Source organism: Narcine bancroftii, chromosome 10 (genome assembly GCF_036971445.1).
Source record: "Narcine bancroftii isolate sNarBan1 chromosome 10, sNarBan1.hap1, whole genome shotgun sequence".
NCBI classification, from domain to species: domain Eukaryota; kingdom Metazoa; phylum Chordata; class Chondrichthyes; order Torpediniformes; family Narcinidae; genus Narcine; species Narcine bancroftii.
In genome coordinates this window covers 67,771,582-67,783,737 of record NC_091478.1, presented here as the reverse complement: position 1 = coordinate 67,783,737, position 12,156 = coordinate 67,771,582, and the positions used below count along the sequence as shown (strand labels likewise).

Here is a 12,156-nt window from a genome sequence, read left to right as displayed (position 1 = left end):
CCTCTGTCTTTAAGTTGTATCCTTTTATTCTGGACTCTTCCACCATTGGAAATAACATTTCTATACACATGTCCAAGCTTTTTAGTATTCAAAATGTTTCAATGAGATACCCTTTCATTTCCAGAATCATACTAGTGAACCTCCTCTGAACCCTGTCCATATCTTTTCTTAAATGAGGAGTCCAAATCTGCTCACTATACTCTAAGTGAGGTCTCACCAGTATCTTCTAGAGCCTCAACATCACATCCCTGCTCTTGCATTCTATTCCTCTTGAAATGAATGCCAGCATTGCATTTGCCTTCTTCACCACTGACTCAACTTGCAAGTTTACCTTCAGGCCATCCTGCATGAGGACTCCCAGGTCATTTTGCATCTGGGTATTTTCAATTATCTCTCCATTCAAAAAAGTCTATTTGTTCATTTTTTTCAACCAAAGTACATGACTGTACACTTTCTGACACATTTAATTTGCCACTTCTCTGCCCATTCTCCTCATCTGTCTTCTACTCTACCTACTCCTCCACCTACCTTCATATCATCTGCAAAATTGGCCACAAAACCATTCATTCCATAATCCAAATCATTAATGTACAATAAAAGAAGCAGTCCTAACAACAAACCCTATGGAACACCATTAGCAACTAGCAGCCAATCAGAATATGTTCCTTGTAAACCCACCAGCTTCCTCAACTACACCTCTTCACACCCTGTCCCTTGTAAGGATTCCATTCCCTTCTCTCAATTCCTTCTTCATTTTTGTTCACACTCCCCTGGAAATCTAATTTAAATGACCCTTCCAGGATGTTGGTTCCCCTTGAGTTCAGGTGCCTCTTGTGCAGGTCATGCCTTCCCTGGAATAGGTTCCAATGATCCAAGAACTTGAAACCCTGCCCTCTGCACTATCTTCAGCTATACGTTTGTCTGGATTATCTTCCTGTTCTGACCTTCCCTGGCTCGTGGCACTGGGAGAAATCCAGAGATGACCACCTTGGAGGTCCTGTTCTTCAGACTTTTTCCAAACTCTCTACACTTACTTTGCAGGATCTCTACCCCTCTACTGCCTATTTTGGTACCAATATGTTCCACAACCTCTGGTTGATCACCCTTCCCCTTAAGAATATTCTGTTTTCGCTCAGAGACATTCTGGACCCAAGCACCGAGGAGGCAACACACTATCCTGGAGTCTCTTTTGCAGGCACAGAATCTCCTCGTGTTCCCTTATCGATTGAGTCCCCTATGATTATTGTTCTACCTGACTTCACCCTTCCTTTCAGAGGCTCTGAATCAACCGTGGACCTATTGCTCTAGCCCAGATAGGTCATCCTCCAGCAGTATCCAAAGGAGTATACTTGATTCTGAGGTGAATGGCTACAGGAGTACCCTGTACTGCCTGTTCCCTTTCATGTTACCTAGCTACTGTGTCCTGCCTCCTAGGTAATGATTGCATCACTGTAATTCCTGTCAATCTGCCTCCCAAATGATCCAGAGTTCATCCAACTCAGTCTGTCAGGAGCTGCAGTTGGATGCACTTCTCTAAGATGAAGTCATTAGGCGACACACAACAGTCACCACATCCCAACAGTCAGTTACCGCGTCCCATTAGAGGACACTCAACAAGTCACTCACCGCGTCCCACCAGAGGACAAACTGCAGTCACTCAGTCACCACGTCCCCCATCAGTGGGCATGCAACAGTCACTGTGTCCAAACAGTCGGTCAACATGTCCTATCAGAAGGAATACAACATTCACCATGCCCAGAGGATGTACAATTGGACACTGCACCCCACTGAAGAATTTAGTAATCTTCAAACTCAATCTCTAATTTAAGATTTAAACATGAAACATGCAAAATAAACTGGAGGCAGAATGTGGGAATGTGTAGATTTTATTTTCCATAATTCTGAAATACATACTATACGTCAACATACAGGATATTGTCTGTTTAAAATGAAGTTTTTTTTGGTGTTAATCTCAGATCAACTTCTACTCAGTAAATATAAAAAGCATATGCCTGTAAACATTTAACATTTTTCAAGAAACTGCATTACATACAAATCCCATCCGTTCTCATTGGAACCTGGTGAAAGCCTGCTTACAGTGTCAAATACACTAGGACAGCTGAAAGATTATCCCTTTTGTTCAAGTCTTTTCTTTAAAAAATGACTCGCAAATTAATGACACATCAGCAATGCAGTATTTCACCTTTAAAAAGTCTGCTTTTGTTTAGCTGTGATGCTATTCTTTTCAAATACTGCTTTAAAGTCCAAGAATCCATGCCATTTAAAAAAATTATGCATTAGTCTGGAAAAAAAAGCTAGGGTTTGCATTATAATCAGACGCAGACAATCACCATGGGTCATTCTCTCCAGCCCTCTACACGAGTGCCAACAACTCCAGGAATAAGGCAACACCCCAGTCACACAGAATGATTGTACAGCAAAGAATACAGAATACACATCATTTGTAATTCATTTTGTGATTCTGCTTGGTTAAGCCATAAAACACATCTACTTTTCCCCTTCCCCAGCCTCCACTACATGCATCCTGACTTGATATCATCTAGTGGGCAACGTGTGATTTGGGATTTATCTGACAAATTCCCACATGCGCTCACTATAAGTACTTTTTTTATTCACACGATGCTCTTGTTTTTTTTAAAAAAGCCGGTCAGACAAACCCCCTTTCGATTTCCTTTGCTACGCACAATACCTGAAAGCTCAGTACATTGTGCTGAGGAGAATGGGGGGGAGAAAAAAAGAGGCAGAGATTGCTTTCAGCTGCATAATTCCACTGTTACATTGTGGAGATTATTAATTAAATTAAATGCTACAAATGGTTTCAAAAAATCATTTCAACTTATTCTATTGAGAGTAATGAGGTTCTAAAGATGTAGGTCCAGTCCAGTCAGAGACATATAAAAGCTATCACGGTCAGGAGAAGTTTGTTAATGAGCGGGTGGTAAAGGAAGAAAAGTCAAATAGAATTTGTGGAAGGAAACTAAAAATGAATGTGATTTTTCTTGGATTTTTTTCAAAAAATGAAAAAAATAGGTCAAAGCACAAATGTCAAGATAAGAATCAATAAATCAGGATCTGCTGGCTTCTAACTCCATGGAATAAATATGGAAGTATTGGTTGTAAACTTTCATGTTTCTTGTGTTAATAGCTGTGCCACTTGGTTTGGAACTACTTGGGTGGAAGAGAGAAATCGGAGTAACAGGCCTGGTGTTTATCATCAGTTGTGGTGCAGCGACTAGAATCAGTCACCAAGTTAAAGCAGCTAAACAAATGACAGCCTTTGTCCACCAGAGGACAAACTGCAGTCAGTCAGTGGGTTAGAAACTGATGGAGAGGGAGTAGGATAAAGGGTGGATAATCCAATTGACGATCTGACTTGTGATAGTCTCCAGATTACCCACTCCATTCCCAAGGACCAATTCAGATTTTGGGGTTTGTTCAGCGTTTCCAATTTCCATTATTTTAATGACTCCAGTGAAAATACTGCATTTGGATGACATTAAATTGGGACAGGCTTCAAAAAGTGCAGAAGGTAATTGATTGTCTAAAGTTTTAAAAGGACCTTAGATTGTTTAGGTGAGTAGATAATAGAATTTAATATGGGCGAACAGCAGATCATCTACTTCAGTGGTTTTCAAACTTTTTCTTTCCACTCACATACCATTTTAAGTAATCCCTATGCTATATTCTGTGATTAGTAAGGGATTACTTAAAAGTGGTATGCGAGTGGAAAGAAAAAGTTTGAAAACCACTGTTTTAATCGTCTCTAATAGTGCCTTAATTGACTTATGTGCACGGTTTCATAACATAGGAAATGGCCAATGACAACTTTTCTCAAGCAAAATATTTCAATAACAATTGGGTCTAGAGCAGTGGTTTGCAACCTTTGTTCCTCTCGCTCACACACCACTTTAGGTAATCCCTTACTAATCACAAAGCACCTAATGGCATAGGGATTATTTAAAGTGGTACGTGAGCGGAAAGAAAAAGTTTGAAACCACTGATCTACTTAAATCTAAGGAAGATAAATTGTAATGTTTTCTAGACTTTGAGATGTTAGAATCCAAGGAGACTGACTTTTAAAGGTACTAAATCATGTCAGGTTTGGGGGTTAGATTATAAAATGGAAAGATGTATGCTTCCTTGTGTATAGTTCTGCACCCTTTTTCAGGAAGGATTTAATGTTTATAATGTAGATCCTTGAGAAATAATATTGGATTTAGGGGATTAAATTCTAACTACATAAACTTGATATGTATTCCCTTGAATATGGGAGATTGCTTTATAATCTCACTTGGTTCATTGCTAAATCTCTTGATATTGTGGGGAATCAAGAGTAAGTAGTATCGTAAACAATTTCAAATTTACCACAAAGGTATTTAGGAGTATTCTTAGAAAAAGTCTTGGTAAAATCTGCGACTAGTGAAGAAAAGGTCTTCTACCCCCTTGTTACCCTCACCCCATTCAACCAAAAATTGCAGGAAGATGTACTTTTTAGGGAAGGGGTATGGTGCTGAAGTGGATTTATTAATTATGGGGTAGGTTTGGTTTTGATGCAAGTTGTAGAATGTTCTATTTGTCCTTGTCAGTAAAAATAATAACATTGGAAATGAGAAACTTTCAGCTTTAACATTTACATGTACCCTACTGCTGGAGATTTCATTTAGCTGCTTTTAAAGCAATTGTTCAGGTACCCTCTGTGGGAGGTTTTTTTTTAAGCAGGCGCACAAATCAATTAGAGATTATGACATCTAGAAAGACTGTTTCAACACAAGAGTTTAAACATTGCAATCAGAACCTTATTGCCTTGAATGTCAACAATAGTTCTTTAAGTTTAAAACAACAGATCTGCAACCTTTGTGAATAACTTCACTGAGAGGCAAATGCAAGACTGCAAAATGATAGCAATGCATTTTAATTATTGAAATGCTACATCCGTTTCCCTGTTGTAGCTGCTTTTTTCTCTTACAACATTTGAGGCTGCCAAAATCCAGCTGCTCTCAAGCTTCACGATCAAAATCCCAGTTAAACCATCTGAATCCATGTGGCCTGTGATGCTTTGCCTGTTGAACTCCATTACCTGTCTGAGGGGAGGCGATCAGTGAAAACCTCAAAGGGTGGCACATGGGGGAAAAAACAAGCTCTAAACCACAATTTGTGGTATAGCATGTTGTAACTACCCTTCATTATAACAATTCTAATAAAAATAATTTATTGGTAGAAACAATTGTGCAATTTTAAATCATTTCTTCATAACTGCATTAGACCCAGTTTCTGAGGAGGATTGCAGTATCAAAATGTTTTAGGTTATAAGTATTTTTAATGTTTTCTTTTTAATTTCCATTGAAAATCTCTGAGTAATGTTTCTATAGAATGTTACCAGCGACCAACTGACATGGTTCTATAAACAAAATTTCTGTTTAACTGGGTTCCTCAAGAGAACCACGAGTTGGGAACCCATGGATGACAAAAGTGGAGGGAGATGCAGTTAAACGCAGTACAGTGCAGCCAAGCACAGTACTGCTGCTAAAACAAAGGGGGTTCAGCCGCCATCTGCTGGTCACAGGTCAGCAATGCAGCCACAGAAGACAAATTGCAAAGATCGGTGGATGGAGCTGAAAGAGAGTTGATCCAATTTTAATTCAAACTTTTTCCTTCATTATTTTCTTCACACATTTAAAATGAAAAGTCTCAATTATTGAAATGACTAATGATGTGAGATTGAAAAATTAAAATAGAGTGGGACCCAATATACTAAAAATGACTAATCTCCCTCGGGTTCAACAAAAATATAAAAAGACAGGCCTTAATTAACACCTAGAAAAGGCTGGAAACTAGCTGGCTCAATGAGAGCACCAAAAATGTTTAAGCTCAAGGCACTGTGCATAAATCAGAGTTATAATTACACGCTGTATTCAAAATTAAGTAGATCTAGATTCTGATTTACTTTTCACAACGCTCACCTTGAAAAACAGGACCACCCAGATGAGAATCTGTATCAGATTAAAGCAGTGCAAAAGCATCCAGTAAATTAAAATATAATACATGAAAAACAAAAAGTGCATTACTTTAAGTCATTATAAATGTGCTGTGTATTGTGCAACATCTTTAAATCAAAAGTTTCTTTTTCAATAAAAGTCCCTGCTTCACTGGATCTCTGCACCCTGACAGGACATCTTCGAATGTGGAACCACTCCGTTTTTATGGAGACTTTTCCATCGTGATATCTGGTGAACCCATTCAAATAAACAGAAAACACAGTGAAACCATCGCAGAAGTTGAGGGGTGATGTAAAGCTGAGGCTAGAATAAAACACACAGTAAAACAGCAGTAATACCATCCTGCTACGCAAGTCAATCGCTGTACATATGGGTAAGTCCGTAACCCACCACATCAAAAACATTAATTTCACATTGACTGTACACAGTTCCAGGAAGTGCTAGGTCTACTCACATTTCTGGGAAAAGCACAATTTTCTTACAGTAATCTATCTTACAATCAATCTCTCTGCTCATTATGCAGTGACTTGAAGTACCCAAAACTGCTAGCAGCATATTTTCAAATGGTTTTTTTTTAAACACTAGTGCAATTTTATATCATGATTCCAAAATCAGTTGGCAAACACCATCTTTGATATAAATGCTGGTGTGCTTGGTCCTCATTTTTCTTCAGAACGTTCATTCTCCAAATCCAATTGTTTCCTTTCTTGCCAAACTTCATCTCTGTTCTCCTGCATGTCTGAGGATTCATCAACAATAGACACTAGTTCTTGCAAAGAAAACACCATTTCATTTATTAGTAAAATGCTGCAGCAAGGATCAACTCCCTGATAAAATGGTTGGATCTACCTAGCAAATTTCGGTTTGTCGAAGTCGGTGGACTGGCTCTGCTTGGGAGCTCTCTGATTGCAGAGCTCAGCGTCGTGAATCCTGGTTTCAGTTATTCCTGTCAACTTGCAAAACCTTGTAAACACATTGCAGAATAGCAGCAACACTCCATGAGCTCTGATCAAGCATTACAGAGCCCTGGTTGCTAAAAAGAAATAACTGGCTGTCCGATGTCAATGCAGACCCGAAAGAAAGTGGAAAGCTATCCACATCTGAGTGGCATTTCCTGAGACTTACTCAAAGCCTATTCGACAAAAGTAGGAAAAAAAAATATACCTTGCTGTTTATTTCACGTGTGAAGTTGCTTCTGTCAAAATAATATCAGGAAAAGGAATTCTTTATTTGGTTTAGGTTTGTCCAATACAAATTAATGTGAATGCTCATTCAATAGTTCATTGAACATCGTGATGGTACACCATATCAAAACACCTCAACAAACAAAGAGAGCACATCTTTGCCTGGCTGTTGTTAATACATCAGCCTGAATATTTCAGGCTACATATCAAACTGAAGTAAAATTGATATCTTTAACAGCAGGACAGATTCACTCATCTCTAGAGGAAACTTGAAGCCATAAAAATTCCAAAGGGCTTTAAGGAGAAAAAAAAATAGATTGTTTAAAAACTTTAGGATGCTTGTGCAATTCTGTAGCACAGAGTGGCAGAGCTGAAGACAGGGTCCATGTTCATGTGGACTTTCTGGCTGAAAACCATGACAAGGAATTCCTTGTGGAAAAAGAGCGAGGTCTGCTTTTGGATAAATTTTGGCATCATCTGTCACAAAGTGAGATGGAAGAAAACCAGGAGAGTGCTTGTGTCTGTACACACATCAGCAAGAACACGCTGACTACACTGGACACTGTGTAAACACATCATGGACACAACTACAAGCCCACAGACACTCAATGCTTTACATTCTGGCATTTTCAGAACTTGGTCAACACGTGAAATTCCACTCTCCTTTCGCTTTTGTTATCCGGTTGTGGTTGCCCTCTTGGAGTAATATCCCAGAAACATGTCTTTTGCACAGCACTCTCAAATCCAAAAAGCAATCCCGCTCGGTTTGGCTAGTCCTTTTCCTCTTTTCATTCCATACAGGCGTTTCTCTATTTGAATCAGTTGACAGCCATTACTTTATTCTGGGGCTGACATGATCATTCTACCACCTATTGATCGTCACATACTTCCTCCTTTATCCTGGTTTGGGGTGCAGAAATTTTGTTGAGTGGTTTTCCTTCTGCTGTTCAAAACTGGTCGTTGGAATTTTCAGTTCCGGGGTAAACCGACCATTTCAGATTCTTAACCTCCAGGTAAGGGTTTAGCCAAAGTGAGCAAAGCGCTCTGTAAGGGAAACAAAGGCATTGTTTTAGATACCATCCAGAAAGTGTAACATGTAGAATTATTGTACTTAACTGTTCCATGACTCAACTATTGCTACAAAATACAATTCAAATTCTATTTTCTTTTACAGATTATAATTTTACCTACCATTTCCTTAATACTAAAGAAACCTTAGAATATTAAAATAGGTTTCTAAATACACATTTGAAATTGATGTGAATTTAGTCGACATATTAGCTCTGATTCTCCCATCGTCATGATAACCTGTCAGGTAATATTAAACAGCAGTGGCAGGACCTATTCACCTGGCACACAACAAATGTATCTTTATTATTGATGAGGTAAGCATTTAGGGGTACCAGTGAACAACTTGGGGTCCAACAGGAGGTCAAATATATTACCTGCGATCTCATTACACCTCTTCCGGAGCAGAGAGATGCCACCAGGACCAGACAGACTCCATCACGTGCAAAGCCCAGCTCAAACTGAAGTGAAAAGTTGACGCTGACGAGCAAATTGAAAAAAGTAAAGACGAGCCTTCTTTGATCTGATATCTGACAGTCACCTCTATGAAGGCCTGGTAACACAATCTTGGTCACAGTGTATTGGAACACCATCGGCAACCCAAACTTCTGAGTGGTCCATTGCTGGTAGAAAAGCCAGGCATTGCTGTTGTTCCTCAGAGGGTCAGCATTTCCCCTCCCACCATGGAGCCAACATCACGCCTTTGTTCCAAAGCCAGCTATCCCAGAATATGCTTTCATTCAGATGTGAGTGGTAGTCTGGAAATGGTCAATGAAGGCCAGTGGCTTCTCACAGATATCTGCTAAGCCAATGAGAAAACAGAGCAGCCAATTGCATTGTGGCTGCAGCCAAGGGGAAATGTTTGCCAAACCACTCGGGCAACAGAACTCCCCTACAGGGAATGTCACCAAGCTTTGCTGTGTAATTTTATTAAAAGCTCATGGGTGATTATAGTACAGCAGAATTTATATTATAAACATTTATAAACTTTTGCCTAGAAACTGGATTGAGGGTCTGGAGATTTGCAGCACTTGGAAATCATTTTAATGTTTGAAAAATATCTTTCCAAATTTTTTTTTTAATGAAGACAAGTCCAAGACACGTGAATCAAAGAGGCCTCAGCAATTTTACATTTGTCAAATAGAGGGTTTATATCAGAGTAAAAACGAGAGCATTTAACTTTAGACATGTGTACCCAATGGACCACTTTAAATTGCAATTAGCAATGTTGTGCATAAAGGGAGATTGTATTAATCAAATTACAAATGGAATCCCAAACCTCGTCAGAGAATGAAAGATTCAAATCCTGTTCCCAGTCTCTCTTGATCTTAACTAATGAAGACTTTCTTAAATCAAGCAAATTTTTATAAATAAGAGATAGTGAATTTATGAGAGAGCTGTAAGTTAAAAAGTAAATCAAGAATATTTACCTCAGGACTTTGCAGAAAGTCAGGGATCTGAGATTGAACAAAATGTCTAACTTGTAAATATCTAAAATGTGCATGTTTGGTAAGTTAAATTTTACCTTCAAATGTTCAAAAGAAGCAAAATTATTTTTAATAAAAAGGTCTTTGAAACATTTAATGCCCAATCTGTGCCAATCATTAAAAGCTGTATCTGCAACGAAGGTAGAAAAAGGTGATTAGATATATTAGGACATTATCAGTGATTCTTAAAGTTAAGTTGGAACCTTGCCCTTTAATTGCTTTTTTTGGATCATTTCAAGATGATGATGTTTTACTGACTTCAACACCGAATTTTATCTTTTACTTCATTGACTGGCCAGACATGCAATTTTGATTAAATGGAAAGATAACACTCTACCTACACACACACACACACACACACACACACACACACACACACACACACACGCACAGGTTAAATGATATTAAGTCTTGTTTAAGTTCAGAAAAAGATTAGATTTGCCATTTAAAGATTCAAATACTAATTTCTGAAAGACATGAGGCCCTTTTATGGACCATCACCATAATCTAAAGTTTTAGGGTGGTCATACCCCTCGATGCTGTGCTGTCTATTTCCAGGTTCTTGTCACTCAATACACGTTAGTTTTTTTGTCAACTTTTATAGTGGTCGGGGTGTTCTTTTTCTTGTAATTTGTATTTCAATATATCATCGTATTGTTTAATTTTTGTATTATTGCAAACTTCAATAAAAATATCTTAAAAAGAAAAGGAAATTGTTTTAACCCCATAAGGTGCTTCTGTTATAATTTTTATGTCAAATTGCAGTAAGCACAATATTGAATCGGACATTCCCTGTTAAAATCCAAACACAGAGGCGGAATGTGGACTGTGGCACTGTGCCGTTTTTCTTTGCAATTCACAAGGAGATGTAGATGGTAAACAGCCACATTTACAACACAAGAATGATCTGCTTTTGTAAAATTCAGGTACTGTTAGACTTCCATCAAATATATTAGACAAGGTTATCAAAGGTATGCAAAGTTTTTCTAATATATTAAAGCATACACTTTTCATACTCTGTACATTCTTTTATCACTTGCATCATGTAGAGGCAGCTGATGCCAGGCAGTTTGTGCAAGTAATTAATAATGAACCTCAAGCATTCACAAAAGAAATGGAGTTTCTGCTGGAAGTCACTTCATGTGAGAAATTGCTAACTGATAGTAAACATTAATGCGTTTGTTGATACGCTACATCAAGTATTATATGGATTTTTTTAACCCACATTTATGACTGCAAATACAATCTGTAGATTATAGCACAGGAGCCATTGATACAGGATTATTTAAATTATATCTACCAGTTTACAAATTGAACATGATAGAGGGATGGGGTATTCCCAGTGTTACATCACAGACCAACAGCGATAAAAATTCACCAAGACAGTTATTTTTAAAATATTTTTTATTATTAATAATATAGCACTTTATCTAACTTATCTAAACTTAACCCCCAACTGTGCATGAACAGATGTGTGTGTGTGTGTGTGTGTGTGTGTGAGATACCCAAAACCATTACAGCTTAGGCACAATTCTGGAAAGTCATTTCAAAGTCAGTCTTAGACATCCAGTATTGACACAAAAACTCTTAAACTGATGCAAAGAAGTTATTACGAATGAGGAGGGAGAGACGGAGTGACCAGACCCCCAAAAAAACTCACAAAACCTTGTCAATTTACTTCATTTGGCTTGGAGCCGTTTTCAAATTCTCTTGAGCTAGTTCACAGACTTTCTGCAAATCAGCTAATAAATTCAACTGCACATCTAATAATGAACATCATCTCTGCTCTAATGGGATGTACTTTAATTGTGAGGCTGTGCCTCTGGTCCTAAACTCTCCCATTAATGGAAACATCTCCCCCACTTCTACTCTATCCTGTCCTTTTAATCAGTAGCGTCACTGGGGATGGTGTCACCCATGCGGAAACTCATGCTGTCACCTCTCCCCCCCCCCCTCCATGGACCTCCTCCCGTGCCAGACTAAAGAGAATCCTTAGTAATATTTTTTAATATCATTGTTACTCATGAATCACGATTCCTGTTTATTATTGAATGTAATGGCAAAAGTAGTGAGATAAACAACTAGCAAAAGTAGATGACACCATCATATGCACAGCCTAAATGTATTTACATTTACACTTTCCTTTAATTACTACTTCATTCTCAAAAAAGTTATTGATATAGGTTCACAAATACTAATTACCACAATATTGGAGCTAAAACACCAAAAATTTTGACAAAAACCAACTATAAATACCAGCAGCATCGAAAACAACAGCGCGTGCTTGTAGTGTGTGCAGACGAAACCACGTGATCCGAAGCGTCGTTGTAATTGGCTCTGACTGGACTTCCAAAAGGCCTTCCATAAGGTCCCGCATAAACGACTGGCTTCCAAAATCAA

At 38.3% G+C, this 12,156-nt stretch overlaps 1 protein-coding gene across 6 annotated transcripts in view; it reads right to left on the bottom strand.

Moving 5' to 3' along the window:
- Positions 1-1,868: 1,868 nt before the first annotated feature.
- The window catches only part of znrf1 (zinc and ring finger 1), a 236,095-nt gene continuing 225,807 nt past the window's right edge, over positions 1,869-12,156 (bottom strand). For 3 of the 6 annotated variants that reach the window (XR_011345698.1, XM_069901221.1, XM_069901219.1), the window contains one exon: positions 1,869-8,245. The gene's annotated coding sequence lies outside the window, so the exon portion shown is untranslated. Of the gene's footprint in view, positions 8,246-9,699; positions 9,727-12,156 lie in introns of all 6 variants that reach the window. The other 3 variants (XR_011345699.1, XR_011345700.1, XR_011345697.1) reach the window with 2 other exon arrangements.